This window comes from Mus caroli, unplaced genomic scaffold, assembly GCF_978045245.1.
Source record: "Mus caroli unplaced genomic scaffold, Mus_caroli_1 scaffold_12, whole genome shotgun sequence".
Lineage (NCBI taxonomy): Eukaryota > Metazoa > Chordata > Mammalia > Rodentia > Muridae > Mus > Mus caroli.
The window spans coordinates 38,020,086-38,038,614 of NW_028227267.1; the positions used below are offsets into that span (position 1 = coordinate 38,020,086).

The 18,529-nt window shown below is 41.1% G+C and overlaps 1 long non-coding RNA gene across 1 annotated transcript in view; it reads right to left on the bottom strand.

Moving 5' to 3' along the window:
- The window catches only part of LOC147001783 (uncharacterized), a 51,991-nt gene extending 35,392 nt beyond the window's left edge, over positions 1-16,599 (bottom strand). Inside the window, exon 1 of the long non-coding RNA XR_015044732.1 lies at positions 16,278-16,599. This is a non-coding gene — a long non-coding RNA (uncharacterized LOC147001783). The remainder of the gene's footprint in view (positions 1-16,277) is intronic.
- Positions 16,600-18,529: the final 1,930 nt, after the last annotated feature.

The following is an 18,529-nucleotide window of genomic DNA, read 5'->3' on the forward strand; positions in this document are numbered from 1 at the left end:
TCCTGAATTATCTAGGAACCAGGCCCTCTGTTCTGCTCTATGGCAACTCATCCAGAGGGGTTTGAGACTGTCCTCTCCTAGGACAGAAGGGCAGGCTCCAATTTTATTGTGTATGTATATGTGTGTGCATGTGTCTCATGGCTTGGCTGAAAAGATGCAGCGTCCTTTACATGTCTCTGAGATGAAGTACTCGTACAGGATGGCCGTATCTAAGGAGCCATACACATAGCAGGGCTATTGGGTTTTGTTTTTGTTTTTTTTTTTTTTTCCTTCATGAGTATCCCCTTTAGAGTTCAATGCTTACCCTTGGGAAGAATTCCATGAAGTACACTCTTGCTGATTACAGTATCTTTCAGTGTGCATGAATTTCCTGTGAGATGGTTTCTCTGGGGATTCCCAGATATAGGGGTTCACAAAGAGAGCCAAGGAAGGATTCAGCACTCCAGAAATAATAAGAGCCTTCACTTCAAAGTTTGCTAGGCTCCCTAGATTGCCTCTGTTCAATAATAGATTCAGACCCTGATATACACTTATTTTACAATATAAAAAATATTTAGACTATTGGCGAAATTGTTTTACTTTAATTCCAGCACAGTGTGTAGTTCACAATTCAGTGTCAAGCAATATTATACATTTGAAAAAAACATCCAGGCCCAGGTGCTCTCTGACCCTTCTCCTATGGAGATACAGGAAAGATCTCAGATGAAAGGTCATACTGGATTATCCTGATGAGTAAAGCTGATGTTTCCTGGATCGCTGACATGGCAAGATCTCACCAGGCTTTTTTCTCTTCCTCCCATAGGTCTGAAATATTCTGCAGAAGCTCAAACAGATCAGAGACCAGGTCAAGATCTTGCTCCGACACAACTGTTCACCAGGAGCACTGGATGTACAAAGCAAATTAACCACCATTGCATCTAATCCTTGTAACCATGGCAATCTTGGGCTGCATTTTCTTCTATTTTGGTTTGCTATGGGTAATGAGGCCTTTATTTTGTCTAGCCTCTGGTCCAGCAAGACTGCCTGTTTGGAAGGCTTCAGAGAAGTACTGAGATACATCAAGATCTGCTGGGCATACAGCAGGACTCTGAGAATGCCAATTTTGGCCGGTCCTGTTGGGTCATCAAGAATTATTTCATAGTGATCAGTCAAGTGAATTTGAAAAACTTTGAGGTAACATCTTTAACATCTCTCATGTTAGCCTTGAAGGACTAGTCCATCAGCAGAACACCCACCCCAATGAGGCACGCCTATATTCATCTTCAACAGATTATTACCATCAGTGACTGCTTTGCACTATTTTACCAAGGCCAGCAACAGGCTGTGGGTCTGTGCTGAACATCTGCAGCAAGAGAATGATGCTTAGCTTAATTATTTTGTTTGGTTTTTGGTTAGAGTTTTGATTTTTTTGGGTCTTTGGTTTTCCTGTGTTTTCATTTGAAGTTTCATTATATATTCATTATCTTTTTGTTACTATAACTAATTTGTATTTTTTGCTAAGTCTATATCTTTTATAAACTGACTCCCCACGTTAAGATGTTATTGAATAAAATTAGTGTATTGTTATGGATAAAACATCATCTCTAATTATTTCTATTATAAGGACATTTTGCATTTATGTGTGGTTCATACATAGTCCTGTAACACTAGAAGTTTCAGGCAGGAATGGGACTCTTCAAGTATTATGTTGTTTAGGCTTCATAAGTAGTGCCCAGCCAGCCAGAGCTCCACAGAAAATTGAGCTTTTGATGTGGATAATGTGTCAAACTATGTGGATCCCAATGTCAGGATGGAAAAAGTATCCATGCTCTATCTCTATAGTCAAAAATTTAGCTACAGTCATAATGTACTCTCCTGTGGATGACCACGTCGGACAAACAAATTAGAAACACAACAGTATTTCTCTAATACATCCCAGGAAACAAAAATATTCACTCTGAGTAATTAAAATCTTCTGAATTATAAATGAAGTGATTGGGATTAAAATGACCTTCAAAGGTCATTTCATAATTGAAGGTTTGATACCTACTTCATAGAACTGTTTTACAAAGGAGTAGTAGATATGGACTTGCTGGAGGAGTTGTGACAATGGAGGTTAGCATTGAGGTTTCAAAAGCTCATGCCAATCCCTACCTCTGTCTTTGTCCCTGTCTTTGTCACTATCTCTCTGTCTCTGTTGATCTCACTATGTTTCTCTCTCTTTTTCTCTATATCTCAGTCTACAATGTCTCTGTCTCTGCCTCAGTCTTTCTGTTTGTCTGTCAATCTGTATCTATCTATCTCTTTCCTCTGCCTCCTCTATATGTATCAGATGCAAGTTCATCTACTCTCTAGTTCCATGATGCCTGTATGCATGCCTGCCTGCCTACTGCCAAGTTCCCCACCTTGACAATCCTGAATCACCCTTTTATATTGTTGGCCAACCCCAATTGAATATTTTCTTTATACGTTATCCTGGTCAAGATGTGCCCTAGCAATAAAACAGTGAATAATAAAGCAAAAGAAAAACTTAATCAATGCAAAGATCAGCTACAAGATGGGAGAGGATCTTCACCAAGTGTACATATGACAGAGAGTTCATTTCTAGACAATCGGATGGTGTTTAAAACCAAACACCAGGAAACCTGCCTGTTAAATATTAAAACATTATAAATTTAAACATTTCAAAATGTTCTATGGCTGTACATGGTAGTGCACACCTGTAATCCCAGCAGTCAGAAGGCAGAGGCAAGAAGAACTGCATGAGCCTCTGGACAGCCTGGTCTATGTACTAGATTCTGGGACAGCAGGGGTAACTAGAGAGTCCCGGTCTCAAACACACTCCCTTTTAATGTTCTGTCGAACTGAACAGAATCTTCAAGGAAGAGAAAGAAATGGATCATAGATATGTATTTAAATATTTAATATCCTTCCTCATAGGAAAATGCAAATTAAAATAGTTTTAACCTTGTATCTTACTGCAGTCAGAATGGCTATTACCAGTAGACTAAGGACCACAACTGTTGGCATGAGTGTGGGGTAAGAGAACATATATTCACCTGTACAGTCATTACGAAAAACAGGAGAAATGTTCTGCAAAACATTGCTAGAGATAGATCTTCCATATGAACCAGCTGTACTATTTGTGGTGGTTTAAATGAGAAGAACCCTTATAGGCTCATACATTTGAATAGTTGGTCAACAGGGTATAGCACTATTTGATGATATTTGGATCTGTGGCCTTCTGTGGAGGTGGGCTTTGAAGTTTCAAAAGCCCAGCTCAGGGCCAGTATCCCTGCTTCCTTCAGATCCAGATACAGAACTCTCAGCTACTTCTCCAACACCATGTCTGCATCTGCATGATACTGTCAAGAAAAAAAATGTACTAAAGTTCTGAAATGGTAAGCAGGCCCCCATTTAAATGCTCTCCTTAAAGGGACCTATCATGGTCCTGTTGTCTCTTTCTAGCAAGAGAACACAGACTCAGACACTATTCCAGCGCATATAGCCAAAGGCATGATCCTAAGACAGAGACCGGGGTGTGCTCATGTTCCTTACTGATTTATTCACAATAGGCAGGACATCAAAACAACCCAGACGTAAATATAACTGATGGAAGATAATGAATATATGGTTCATATACACAATGGTAATGAACTGTGACAATATAAATGACATTTACAGGTTAATGGATGGAGACATGAATAATCTTTCTGAGTGATATAACCCAGACCCAAAAAGACAAATACCATATGATGTGTCTTATGAGGATGGTAACTTTGAATATCTAGAGATGTGTATTTAAACTGCAGTATCCATAGAAGGTAATGCACTAGTGTTGGGTTATAGGAGGATATTTCAAGAAAATAATAGAACACATAATTTGTGAAGGAGAAAAAAGGAAAACAGTAGGACAGAGTGAGGTAAATATCTTGGGAGATTGCAGAGGACTTTGGTGGCTTGAATATGCTTGATTATGGGAGTGGTACTTTTAGGTGTTGTGGCCTTGTTAGAAACAGTTTGTCAGTGTGGAGGGTGAGCTTTGAGATCCTCCTACTAAACACCAGTTAGACAGTCTTCTTGGTGCCCTCAGAATAAGATGTAGAGCTCTTAGCTTCTTCTCCAAAGTAATGTCTGCCTAGATGCTGCCATGCTTTCTGCCTTGAAATCAATGGACTGAGCCTCTGAACCTATAAGCCAGTGCCAATGAAAAGTGGCCTTGGTCCTGGTGTCTCCTCACATCAATAAAACTCAAAGACCTGGGGCAGTAGACCACCATGTCCATAATTTGGTAAGGTTGAGTGGGTTGGAAGTCCCAGACCCACAGTAGATGGCAAAAGTGTCACCTGCTTCCTACCAGGCCTCTTTCATGGGACCAAAACCTCTACATAGGAACATGGCCTGTGGTCATTTAGAACAGAATAGGGTTCCCCCTACTAATGAGGTACCTAGAAGATGGTAGGGTTCAGTCAATAAGCTTCCCTTCCCGGACATTCCTTCCTCAGAAGGTACTTAACTTCTAGTCTAACCTCAAGACATGTTATGCTTTCATTTCCATGAAAAACAATCAATAAACAGTTTAGAACCAAGGACTGTCTCTCTCATCAAATCAACTGTGGGTTATACGAAGAAAAAGCCTTTGCCTACAGAGCCATACCATCTAAGTCTCCAACAGAAGGCCCCTTAATTCTCCTAGACTAGTCACTTCTGAGCTAATACAGAATTTCCCATTCCCTGTTTTCAGGGCTAGTTCTCAGCCTGCTGGCCTCCTACATGCTCAGCTCCTCTGTGACTTCTAGCAGTACCTGCATGTCCAAGATTCTGAGAACCCCTTGGCCTGGTCTCCTTGCAGGCCAGCAGGCTCTAACCTGCTATAAACTCCCTGCAACTCAGCACTGTCTGGATGTCCAGGATTTCCTGGGTCCATGTCCCCAGACTCCTTAACATAGGCCCATGGAATTCAGAACCTCCATTCTCTACTCTTGCCTGTGGTTTTCAATGTCAAATGGACTCCAAGGTGTCAGGGAACCCCAGCTTCAATCTCCCATGCCCAAGGCTACATTCTTCCACACCCTAAGTAGTGTAATTGCATTTCAATCAAGGTCAATACCAGACAGTGGGCTTAAGATACATACAATCTACCATGTCTGCATTTGGTCTGCCCAGTTGGTTTCCCACACCTGTGCTGCAGACCAGAAAGCAAAACAACACTAAGACAAGGAAGTAGTATGGAGGTGGGATAACTGACTGCAGACTTTTGAAAGGCCACCTGTAAGCCTACAATTTAAGAAGCTTTATAATACACAAACCCATATAAAGGAGGTTTAAATGAAAATACCCTATTATGCTCTGACAATTCCTCCCCTGAACATAATATACTACCCAATGAAAAGCCCAGGGCCAGGTTTGCTTTATCTTGTTTGGAGTTGCTCATCACTGAGTCTCATACACACTCCCCAATCATTAAAGACTGCTTCCATTGCTCTTCCTCCCTTTCTGGAAGTCAATGGTCAGACCATATTGCTGAAGAAGATGGTATCTGGCACAGCCATCAATTCAGGCATCTATCTCATTATTTTCTTGAGAACATATCTATTACTCTTTAGCAGTTACTTGGAGATATTTGGCCCATTGCAACCCACCAAATGTCTATAGAAGAGATAATCCCTTGGTAGCTGAGATTGCAAATCCCAGTCCACCATCACCCTCCTAAAATCTGGCAACTGATATTCTAATTTCAGCTTTTCTAAGTGGGCTAAACTGGAGAGGGAGCCCAGGGCCTCAGGCACACCAAGCAGCAAACACTACAGGACAATACACTACACTTCACCACAGCACACCGCACCACACCACACTATAGTATACTACACTAGATAACCCCAGTCCTCCTGTTTCTCTGAGATCAACTTTGGCTGTCCAGTGTGGGAACATGTCTTCTTTATATATCTGCACTGGATATAGGAAAATATGTTTTAACCAAGATCACTTTGGTGTTTGTCTAGCAAGTTTGTTGGCAATGTTAAAGAATTTCAATTGACATGCAACTTTATCCTTTGTGAAGATTCAATATAAGAATACAATGTACAACTATCAAATTATTTATCATTTCTTTTCATTGGGAGCTTTCAACTCCCATTTTCATTTTGACCTAATGTTTTCTTGTTGGTTGGTATTGTGGTAGAAGCTGTTCCACACTCTTTAATTTTCTTCTCCTAGGTATAATGACCATTACCATACAACCCTGAAAATATTCATCTCATCAGATAGATTTAAAGTGGCTAAATACTCTTTTGCAAACAAATTATGGATTATGGAGAATCTGGGGGTTGGGTTTTAAAATACTTTCTCCAAAATAGTCAGAATATAAAACCTCTTACCTAGTTTCTGGTTTATTTCGAAGGAACAGCTCACCTGTAGTATAGAAATATTTTTCTTAAACAAGGACTTGCTGTAACCAAGTTTGGGAGGGTTAGCTTTAATTGTCAGTTGGAAACAACCTGGAGTGAATCTGGGAGGAGAGTCTCAACAAGGGATATTTCCCTGGTGGCCTGTGGGCATATCTTTGGGGTTAGTTCTCCTAGTCAAATTAATTGATATCAAAAACCACAGCCCACTCTCAGAGGCAATATTCTCTAGACAAGGAACAGGCCCCAAATGCATAAAGGTGGAGAATTGAGCTGAACACAAGTAAGCACTCAAGCGAGCTAGTGCGCATATCTGTGTTCATTTCTCTCTGAATTGGAAGGTCAGAGTGATGTGACCAGTACTCTCAAGCACCAGCTGTCACGACTTCCTTCAATGCTGGGCAGTCACATGAAACTGTAAGCTAAACAAACTGTTTCTCTCCTAAGATGCTTTTTCTGAAGCGTCTTTTCATTTGTCCACCCTGTCAGATCTTCTCATTTGGAGGCTTGGAACTCTTTTTACTTTATTTCTCCATCAAATGCAACATGTTTCTGGGAACTGAACTTTCCCTTCTACAATGTTAAGTACTAGAATTGATTTCTTTGTTCTTATTGTAATTTGACATTTGTTATCTAACAATCCCCATCTCCTTCCTTCTACACAGGTCTCTACATGAACTATCTCATCTACTCTATTTCTATAGAAGATGTAATCCCTTGGTAGCTGAGATTGCAACTCCCAGTCCACCATCACCCTCCTAAAATCTGCCAACTGATATTCTAACTTCAGCTTCTCTAAGTGGGCTAAACTGGAGAGGGAGCCCAGGGCCTCATGTATACCAACCAGCAAACACTACACGAGTATACACTACACTTCACCACAACACACTACCCCTCTCCACACTACAGTATACTACACTAGAGAACCCCAGTCCTCCTGTTTCTCTGAGATCAACTTTCTTTCTTAGCACTTGCTCAGCCTTCCTGCATGGATTATCTGCCCAAACAAGGTGAATGTAATAAAACAAAGGGAACATTTTCTACTTTCATAATCCACATTAAAATTTGCTGTGAACTCTCTGCAGTTCATGACCACCAGGAACACCTGGCCTCCATTCTCCCCATTGCCACTTACTGGGTTCCCTCTCCATTTTTTCTGTTCTCTTTTCTAATCTGAGGATACAGCCTTGGATACTCATTTTTTGGGTACTTTGTCCTTTCCTTCAGACCTCTGTATTTGCTGTTTCTCCCCTTAGGACTCTGTGTATCAGGCTGAGTACTTATAGAGCTGTTTCTAACTCTGCATCAGCCGATACCCACAAGAGCTTCTGGCCCTCAGACAGGTGGTTCTCCAAAGCTTTAGATAAGAGGTGTGACTCTGAATAACACCCTGACTCCTGCAGACGGATGGCTGCTGAACAAACTCCATGACTAGTTGTACTAGGAGGGTTTTGGGACTCCTCCAAGTCTGGCTGCACTGCAGCTTCTCCTACAATTCAATGGGGATGCCTTACAGGTTAAGAGGATCAGTCAAGTACTAACAAGGTGGCCACATGGACACATCCAGAAAGGCATGGTACAGGAGAAGCTGAAATTCCTACTTGTTCATGTGAAGGCTGCTAATAGAACATTAATGTCCAGGCAGCTAGGGTGAGGATCTTGACCACACCCTATACTCCAACTTGGCCACACCTTCTTATATTGCCACTCAGTGGGCTGAGCGTATAAAAACCATAACAAATATTGATGCAAAAATACTCAATAACTTCTTGGAAACTGAATCTAATAACACATGCAAATGATCATTCACCATGATCCAATAGGCATCATGCATAGGATGTAAGAATGATTCAATGTTTTGGAATTCATCAAAGTAATATACTATGTAATAAATTTAAGAAAGTATTACTTGATCATCTCTTTAGATGCTGTATCATCCCACAGATGCAGGAATGATTCAATATATGGAAATCCATCAATGTAATCCACTATATAAAATAACTTAAAATATATTGGATAATCTCATCAGATGCTGAAAAAGTGTTTGACAAAATACAATACAACTTCAAGTTCAATGCACTGGAGGGATCAGAAATCACGGTCTATATCTGAATATAATAAGAGCAACATAGAGCAATCCAGTTGCCAACATCAAAATATATGGATAAAAATTTGAAGCCGTCCCCTTAAAATCAGAGACAAGGAAAGACTTCCCCCTCTTCCTCTATGTATTCAACATAGTTCTTGACATTTTACCCAGAGCAATCAGGCAAAAAAAAGCAGATCAAAGTGATACAAATTGGGAGGGAGGAATTCAAGACATTACAATTTGAGGAGTATGGGATATTACACATAAGTGAGCCCAAAAAAAATCCAGGAGAGAACTCCAACAGATGATAAACCACTTCAGCAAAGTCAATGGATATAAAATTAACTCAAACAATCCAGGAACTTTCCTCTACTCAAAGGGTAATTAGGTTGAGGAAGAAATTTTAAAAAACAACATACTTCACAATAGTCACAAACAATATCTTGGTGTGACTCTAACAAATCAAGGGAAAGATCTGAATGACAAGAACATTAAGTCTCTGAACAAAGAAATCAAAGAAGACCATAGAATATGGAAAGATCTCCCATGGTCATTAATGAGCAGGATTAATATAGTAAAAAAGGTCCATCTCGCCAAAATAATCTACGGATTCAATGCAATCCCCATCACAATTCTAACTCATTTCCTCACAGAGATAGAAAAAGCAATTCTCAAATTTATCTGGAATAACAGAAACCACAGTATAGCAAAAACTATTCTTAACAATAAAAGAATGGCTGGGGAAATCACCATCCCTGATGTCAAAATATACCACAGGGCAATAGTGATAAAAATGGCATGGTACTGGTATAGACAGACAAGTAGACCGATGGAATGGAATTGAAGACCTAGAAATGGACCTACACTCATATGGTACTTGATCTTTGTCAAAGGAGCCAAAACCATCCAGTGGATAAAAGACAGCATTTTCAACAATTGGTGCTTGTTCAGTCTGCATATAGAAGAATGCAAATTGATCTATTCTTATCTCCTTGTACAAAGCTCAAGTCCAAGTCACTCAAGGACCTCCACATAAAACAAGATACACTGGATCTAATACAAGAGAGAGCAGTAGAGAACCTCAAACATATTGGCAAAGGGGAAATGTTGCTGTACAGGACACCAATGGCTCATGCTGTAAGATAAAAAACACTGTCAAATGGGACCCCATAAAATTGAAAAGCTTTGTCAGGCAAAGGATGCTGTCTAAAGGACAAAATTGCACACACATATTGGGAAAACATCTGTACCAACCCTACGTCTGATAGAGGGCTAATATCCAAAAAATACCAAGAACTCAAGAAGTTACACTCCAGAGATCTTAATAACCCTATTAAAGAATGGGGTACAGAGCTAAACAGAAAATTCTCAACTGAGGAATCTTGAATGGTTGAGATGTACTTAAAGAAATGTTCAATATCTTTAGTCATCAGGGAAATGCAAATCAAAATGACCCTAAAATTCCACTTCACAGCACTCAGATGGGCAAAGAACAAAAGTCAGCTGACAGGGGATTCTGGCAAGAATGTGAAAAAAGAAGAACATTCCTCCATTCCTGCTGGGACAGCAAGTTGGAAAAACCACTTTGGAGATCAATCTGGCAATTCCTGAGAAAGTTGGAAATAGTTCTACCTCAAATACAGGTATACCACCATGGTACATAGACCCAAAAGATTCTCCAATATATTAAAAGGACACATGCACCACTACTTTCATAGCAACCTTATAATGACCAGATGCGAAAACAACCCAGATGTCCCTCAACAGAGGAATGTATACAGAAAATATGGTACATTGTACAGAAGTACTACTCAGCTTTAAAAACATTACTTCATGAAAGTCAAAGGCCAATGTTTGGAAGTTGAAATATCATCCTGAGTGTGGTATCCTAGTCACAAAAGGATATAGATGGTATGTAGTTATTGATAAGTGGAAATTGTTCAAAAAATGCATGGAATCCTCACGATGCAACTAACAGACTATGGGAAACCGAAGAAGAAGGAAGATCACACCAAAGTGTGAATGCTACAGTTCTACTCAGAAGGGGGAAGAAAAGAATGTTTGGAAGAAGGAGGAGAGAAGGATCTGGGAGGGAGAGAAGAGTAGGAGGTAAAGGGGGTTCTGGTTCAGACATGGGAGGAGACCGGGAAGAAATACAGAGTGAAAGTCATTTGAAAGGAGGTCTGTAGCCACTGGGGAGGGGGAACTGTGTGTAACCACTATAAAGTCTCAGATGCCAGGGACCCAAGAGATTCCCAGAACCCAACATGAAGGACATTAGCCGAATACCAAACAAAGAAGAAGTAGGAACTATACAGACCATATTTATTGGATAAGCATGGAAACCTTCGTAGGATGTAGCCACCCAACCATCTCAAAAGTATTAATCCAGAATTCCTTCTCTCAAAAGTAAATGCAGGGATAAAGAGAGGAGCAGAGCTTGAAGGAAAGGCCATCTAGAGACTGCCCCAACTTGGGATCCATTCCATCTGGAGACACCAAACCCAGTCACTATTGCTGATGTCAAGAAATCTGATGCTGTCAGGAGCCTGGCAAGTTTCTCTCTCTCTCTTCTCTCTCTCCTTTTTTTTCCCCCCCACAGGTGCAGGAACATTTTTGTTGCTTTTCCCTAAACACAGTGTAACATTGATAGATAACATTTGTATCAAGTTAGGATTATGGGTAATCAGGAGACGATTCAGTATATCAGTATTTAGCAATGGTCCTCAACCTTCCTAATGCTGCAGCAAATCTTTTATGTACTTCTTCATGTTTTGGTGATACTCCCGCCCCCATACCATGTAATTATTGAAATGCTACTTCATAACTGCAACTTTGTTATTTGGTCTCTCTTGAAATGCTATGCATGCAGCCAAACATGAGACCGAGCAAGGGGACCCAGATTGTGAATTTAGGACAAGGACTGAAGGAACAGAAGGGAATTGCAACTCCATAAGGAGAACAACAAATTCAACCAAACAGAGCCTCGCAAAAATCACATGCACTAAACCACTAAGCACATACTACATGAGGGGATGTCCAGAGTTCCAGCTGGATACGTAGCAGAAGAATACCTTATCTGGCATCAATGGGAGGGAATGGCCTTGGTCCTGTACAGGCATGATGATCCAGGGTTGGGCAATGCTAGGGCACTGAGGCAGGAGTGTGGGGAAGAGGGGGTATAGGAGCACCCTCATACATAAAGGCAACGCTAGAAGTGGAGGGGATGGGGTTTTTGGAGGGGGAACTGAGAAGGAGGATAACATTTGGAATCGAAATACATAAGAAAATCAATAAAGAAAAAGTAAAAATAAAGTTATAAAAATCACAAATGGGGCAACCCTGGAGAAGGACAACCTACAAAAGAGACCAGGATCTACAGATACAAGCCTCACCAAAAGAACTTAGAAAAGAGAATTACAGGCAAAGGAAATACCATAAATGATATTACAAAGTCACTCAAAGAAAATGCAAAGAGTAAAAAACTCCTAACTCAAAACATCTAGCAAATACAGGACACAATAAAAAGAACAAAACTAAGAATAATAGAAAAAGAAGTGGGTGAGAATTAACAATTCAAAGACCCAGAAAACATCTTCAACAATATCATTTTTAAAAGTCCTTAACCTAAAGACAGAGATGGCCTTAAGTTTGCAAGAAACCTACAACACACCAAATCGATTTGACCAATACAGAAAATCATCCTGTCACATATTAAACAAAAGTATAAATGTACAGAATAAAAAAAGAAAATATTACAAGCTCTAAGGGAAAAAAAAGTCAAATAACATACAAAGGAAGACCTATGAGAATTACATCAGACTTGTCACCAGAAATGATAATATCTAGAAGATCTTGGACAAATGTCTTGCAAACTCTAAGAGAATACAAATGCCAGCCCTGGCTACTATACCCAGAAAACTCTTTATGACCATAGTTGGAGAAACTAAGATATAATGCAACAAAAACAAATTCAAACAATATCTTTCCACTACTCCAGCACTACAGAGGATACTAGAAGCAAAATTCAAACAGAATAAGTGTAAACATACCCAAGAAAACACAACAAATGAATAATCTCACAAGAGACCCAAAGAAAAGGAAAAGCATGCTGTCACCATTCCCTGCCCTATTATCTCTATGAGTTTGATAGTGTTTATCAACCTACATGGTCTGTTGGAAAGGCATCACCCCAACCCTCCACCACCAATAAGCAGGATCAGAGAATCAAGAGGATGGAGAAGCTCAAAGGGATCAAAAATGAGAGAGACGAACTCCAGGGAATCCTAGCCAATTACACTAACAAGGATTTGAACAACAGGTAGTCATTATGCCCAGTTCTTTGCTGACTGTCTTGGGCCCTCTCTGTTAACCTCAGTTTACCTCATATCACAGGAGGCTAAAACACCAGGCTGTCCACACATCCAAATTCATTTTGCTGAATGGATTTTCGACACAGAACTTCAAGTTCAGATAGGAGTGAAATGGGACTCAGGCAATTTGATTTCTCCAAAGGTAAATCAGAGCCTGTGGTATGAATTACAGTCTGGGCTTTAGGGTTGTAGTGTGTGAGCCCTAATCCTGCAATGTAAGAATCCTATACAGGTATAAGTTTTGGGGAGATGCAAAGTACACTGTGTTTATGGCCAATCATGTTTGCAGTTGACCTGGAAATAATTTGTGTTCAACTGGTAATGTCAACAGCTGGAGGGGCCTGGTCCCACATACTATCTCTCAGTATAACTGGATTGGCCATAGTTCATCACTGCTTTTATCACATTCTATTCACTATACTATCAGATAATGTGTGTTCATTTGGCATTCGGATTGTGTTTGATTATGGGGGGGGGTCAGTGTGTGTGTGTGTGTGTGTGTGTGTGTGTGTGTGTGTGTGTGTGTGTGTGTGTGTATGTGTTCCACTTAAGAGCTGGAGTGTCTGTGTGGTATGCTGGGGCCTGAGATTTTGCTTGACACAGTTTCCAGCCAAAAATAGTGAAGACAGAGGGAGCCTCACTTTGAGCAGCACAGCATATGAGCTCTGTGCTCACCTTAGGTGCACACTGGAAATGTAGTATCCTGTAGATACTGATTATGTCCTTTGGGAGTTTATGTAGCAATAGAAGCAAGGATTGACAATTCCTTGTCTACAAACAGATATGTAGGTGGACCCAGGACTACAGCACAGGTTCCTGGAAAGTTCTTGGAGTGCTAGTCTATTCTTTCATGCCCCTTCGGGGAGATAAAGTAGGTCAAATCCCTGCCTTTACTTCCCTGCCTCTACTGACCCCAGGCAAAGAGTAATAAGTTTAATAAGCTCCAAGTGGAACTGGTAACATGGAGCAATGTCGTGGTATATATGTGTTGGGGTAGTCCATGATTCAGCTTGAATTAACATGATCCTTGTATCCATAGTTCATGGGATTATTTGCTCCTTGGGCCATGCCCTCCCACAGAATCAAAATTAGGACATTCATGCTCAACATGCAACATGATCAGGTGATGACTGACCTGAAGAGAATGCCTCAGGACATTAGTGAAGCCTTGTACAAGTACAAGGAGTTGACTAAAGAAAATCAATTCTACTGGTGAGTGACTAACAGGATCATGATCCATGTACTAGGCACAGGATATGTCTGCCCATCCTTGTCTTTGAACCAAAGTAGGGGCTCAGTTTATATACTGTTTGCCTCTAAACCAGAAGATCTCAGAAAATGGAAAGATCTCCCATGCTCATGGATTGGCAGGATCAACACTGTAAAAATGGCTATCTTGCCAAAAGCAATCTACAGATTCAATGCAATCCCCATCAAAATTCCAAATCAATTCTTCAACCAATTAGAAAGAGCAATCTGCAAATTCATCTGGAATAACAAAAAACCTAGGATAGCAAAAACTCTTCTCAAGGATAAAAGAACCTCTGGTGGAATCACCATGCCTGACATAAAGCTTTACTACAGAGCAATTGTGATAAAAACTGCATGGTACTGGTATAGTGACAGACAAGTAGTCCAATGGAATAAAATTGAAGACCCAGAAATGAACCCACACACCTCTGGTCACTTGATCTTTGACAAGGGAGCTAAAACCATCCAGTGGAAGAAAGACAGCATTTTCAACAAATTATGCTGGCACAACTGGTTGTTATCATGTAGAAGAATGTGAATTGATCCATTTCTATCTCCTTGTACTAAGGTCAGATCTAAGTGGATCAAGGAACTCCACATAAAACCAGAAACACTGAAACTTATAGAGAAGAAAGTGGGGAAATGCCTTGAAGATATGGGCACAGGGGAAAAATTCCTGAATAGAACAGCAATGGCTTTTGCTGTAAGATCGTGAATTGACAAATGGAACCTCATGAAACTTTAAGCTTCTGCAAGGCAAAAGACACCGCCAATAAGACAAAAAGGCCACCAACAGATTGGGAAAGGATCTTTACCTCTCCTAAATCAGATAGGGGACTAATATCCAATATATATAAAGAACTCAAGATGGTGGACTCCAGAAAATCAAATAACCCCTTTAAAAAATGGGGCTCAGAACCAAACAAAGAATTCTCACCTGAGGAATACTGAATGGCAGAGAAGCACCTTAAAAAATGGTCATTTGCTTCTTAGGGGTCATGTGAGACAGGCAGGACAAAATTTACAAGTATTAGATCCCAGTGGAATTGCCAAATGAATGGTTATCATTGCCTTTGGGGGGGGGGGATTTTATGTTTTCTCTCCCCTTTCCCTGCATTGCAAGATGGTCTCTTCACCCTGCCTAGATCTTGACTCACACTGAAAGAGCCTGAGCAGGTACTTGTCAGTCCTGTTTTCTGTCAGTGTTGCTGAGTTCTTTCCTAGAGCTTATATTCTGGAGCTGACTGGATCAACAGGGATGTGAAATAGGCTTCTCTCAGGCTGAGTGTCAGTGTGAAAGATGTGAGTCTTCAAAAATGAAATTTCACTAATGCTCTCAACCTAGTCTAAGAGTGTGCCCCCTAAAAATTTTTATTCCCCAGTGATGGATAGCAGAGTCCTGTGTCTCACATTAAACATAAGTCTTTCATAGTCTCCATTCAACTGTTTCTCTACCATCCATTGCTATCTCCTCATAGTTTTCGACTCACTTATGATTTTTGGTAAAGAAAGGGAGGGAGGGAGGGAGGGAGGGAGGGAGGGAGGGAGGGAGGGAGGGAGGGAGGGAGGGAGGGAGGGAGGGAGGGGAATGGGGAGAGGGAGAGGGAAAGGGGCGGGGGAGGAGGAGGGGGAGGGGGAGGAGGAGAGGGAGAGAGAGAGAGAGAGAGAGAGAGAGAGAGAGAGAGAGAGAGAGAGAGAGAGAGAGAGAGAGAGAGAGAGAGAGAAACCATGTTGCCAACATTTAAAAGTGAATAAAAACATAGATAGTCCAGCCCACCTTTTCCAAATCTTATCATGTGACCTCAGAGTCCCCTTCCCAGTCCTTCCCTCATTCACTACAACTTCCAGACCCAGGGTTTGGAGGGCCTCCCATGTGAAAAAAAAAGGGGGTACCACGAAGCATGGTACCCTTGGAACCCAAGCATGATATGGAGCACAAAAGGGGAGCTCAAAAACAGCCAGCTGAAGACATGAGACAAAACAGGGCTCCAAGGATCTCAATGTTCCTATTGAAAGAACACTTAGGAACCTAAAACACCAGCCTATCATTCTATGATGGGAGTGTAGGGCTCTTGGAGGACAAGGGGCAGGAATCCAGGCACCCCGGAGTCACGAAAGATGGTTCTGTGGCCTGGTGGGAAAGCATTGGTGTTGGTTGAGGGACCACAGAATCCAACTTACCTGGATTCTCATGGCTCTCCATCTACTGGTCCTCAGACTCCAGTGGCCCTGGGGATCAAGCTTCTTCCTGAAGCTCCACTTCTGGGCCTCTCTTCTGCTGCGAAGCCTTCACACAGCACTCTTTCTCTTGCATGCATCGTGGATGCTGGCAGGGGTCGCAGCAGATACTCAGACACTGGAGTCAGGAGGTCAGGAGACCAGGCCAGATATAACCTTTGTGGCCAGTTCTAATCCAGCCACATGCCCTGGTCCCCCTCCCAGTTGGTCACGGCTAGCTTTCCTTTCTAGGTATAGGAGTTCCTGGACCCCTGAAAACAACCCCTTCCAGCTCTATGGTATGGAAAGGTACCTCGGGATGTCACTTCCAGAATTATCTAGGAACCAAGTCCTCCGATCTTCTCTATGGCAGCTAACTCAGAGCACCTCTGGCCCCATCTACTCCTAGGACAGAAGGACAGTCTCCAGTTTTATTGTTTTCTAATTAAAGTCTTTAGTAATAAAAAGTTAAATATGTAAGCATTTAAAAATAAAAATTAGACTCCTTTGCCTTCCTTGCACTAAGATAACCCCCTGAAAATTAATGGAGTGTCTTACTGGCTTCACCAAGTGGATTCTTGGAATAATACAGTGCATCCCTCTGCTGACATTGTTTTTGCTGAGTGTATCATGGAAATGACTTCTCTTCTCATGTCTTCCACCTCATTATTTTGCAGAGTGCCTCATTTCAGAAAAAAAAAAAAAACAAAAAAAAAAACAAGGCATGTTAAGTCACTAATATCATTCATTTTGGCCCACATTAGGAATGATGAGTGTGTGTGTGTGTGTGTGTGTGTGTGTGTGTGTGTGTGTGTGTATTTGTGCACACGCGCGCGCGTGCATGCGCGCGCACACGTGCTATTGCACGCCTGTGTGTTTAAATTGGGATTTTTTAAATTTACATTTTAAATATTATCCCGTTTCCTGGTATCCCCTCATTAAAAAAAAACCTCCCCCAATTCCCTTTCCCCTCCCCTTCTTACCAACTCACCCACTCCTGGTTCCTGGCCCTGACATTATATCACATGAACTGTAATGTGTTGAATTGCAGCTACTGGATAATATCTATGGCTAACTGTTTTTATTGGTGTTACAAGAGTCTTATGAGAACTAGCCAAGTTAGGTTTAGAGAGCAGAATATATTTCAACTTGGAGCTTGCTGGAGGATGTTTTGAAAGCCTTTTTTAGAAGCTTGAATCTTGTGTGGCCCCACTTGTGTGTGCAGAGGATCCACTTGTCTGTTTTATACCATACTTGGAGAAGCAGCAAATATCTGCATGGAAAAAGTTCCTGACAAGGAAATCAGGACAGGCCCAGACAGCACAGGCTGGGTTAATTTAAGAATCTACTACACAGCTCAGGTCCCAATACTAGGTCAATTGTCAGGAAATGTGCTGTAATATATGTAATATAGCAGTGTTTTCATTGGTGTGTTTGTGTGTGTGTGTGTGAGTGTGTGTGTGTATGTGTGTGTGTTTTTGCCCAGGTGTTTGTGAACATGTTTATGTGTCATATTTGTGTAATGGTAGGTACCTGTTGTAGGTGCTAGTACATAGTACTGTTCATTCATGTATTCTTTTCTTTTATGTGTGTGTGCATGTATATGTGAAGGCATGTATTCATGTGTCTCTGTACACATATGTATGTATGTGTTTGTATATATTCACATAATCACTTGGTGAGCAAACATCTTAAACTATATAATAGAGGACAACTTAAAAGAGAAAAGTACTCTGTCAGTTCATTTTGCATTGGGGAAACAGCTCTTCATCATGCCTCTCCACCTAGATCACTAGAACAAATGGAGACAAACATGGTGTAAAGTCAGATTTTGAAGGGTTTGTAGAGGGAAAAGTGCTTATCTGCATTGAAATCATTTGTAAGAAAAGAAAGGAAGGTGGAACCTGGAATTAGTGATGAGTCTGCTGTGTTAAACCCATTTGGCTGAGAGTCAAAAAGGCTGGCTAAGCCTTTGTGTTCCTTCTCTGTACTTGGTGAATAGTAACAGCACACTGGAAAACCAGGGGGATTCTTGCATATTCTTGGCATCCTAGTTTGTTTTCCTGTTTGCCTGCTACCATTTTCTTTCCAACTTTGCCTATGCTTCACTAAGTCTCCCTTCCTTGGAGTTTGTTCAAGGTGTTATGATTTGAAAGACTGAGTTGCTTGGGGTTGAGACTGTCCCAAGCCAAAGGGCCATAAGTATGGTGAAACGT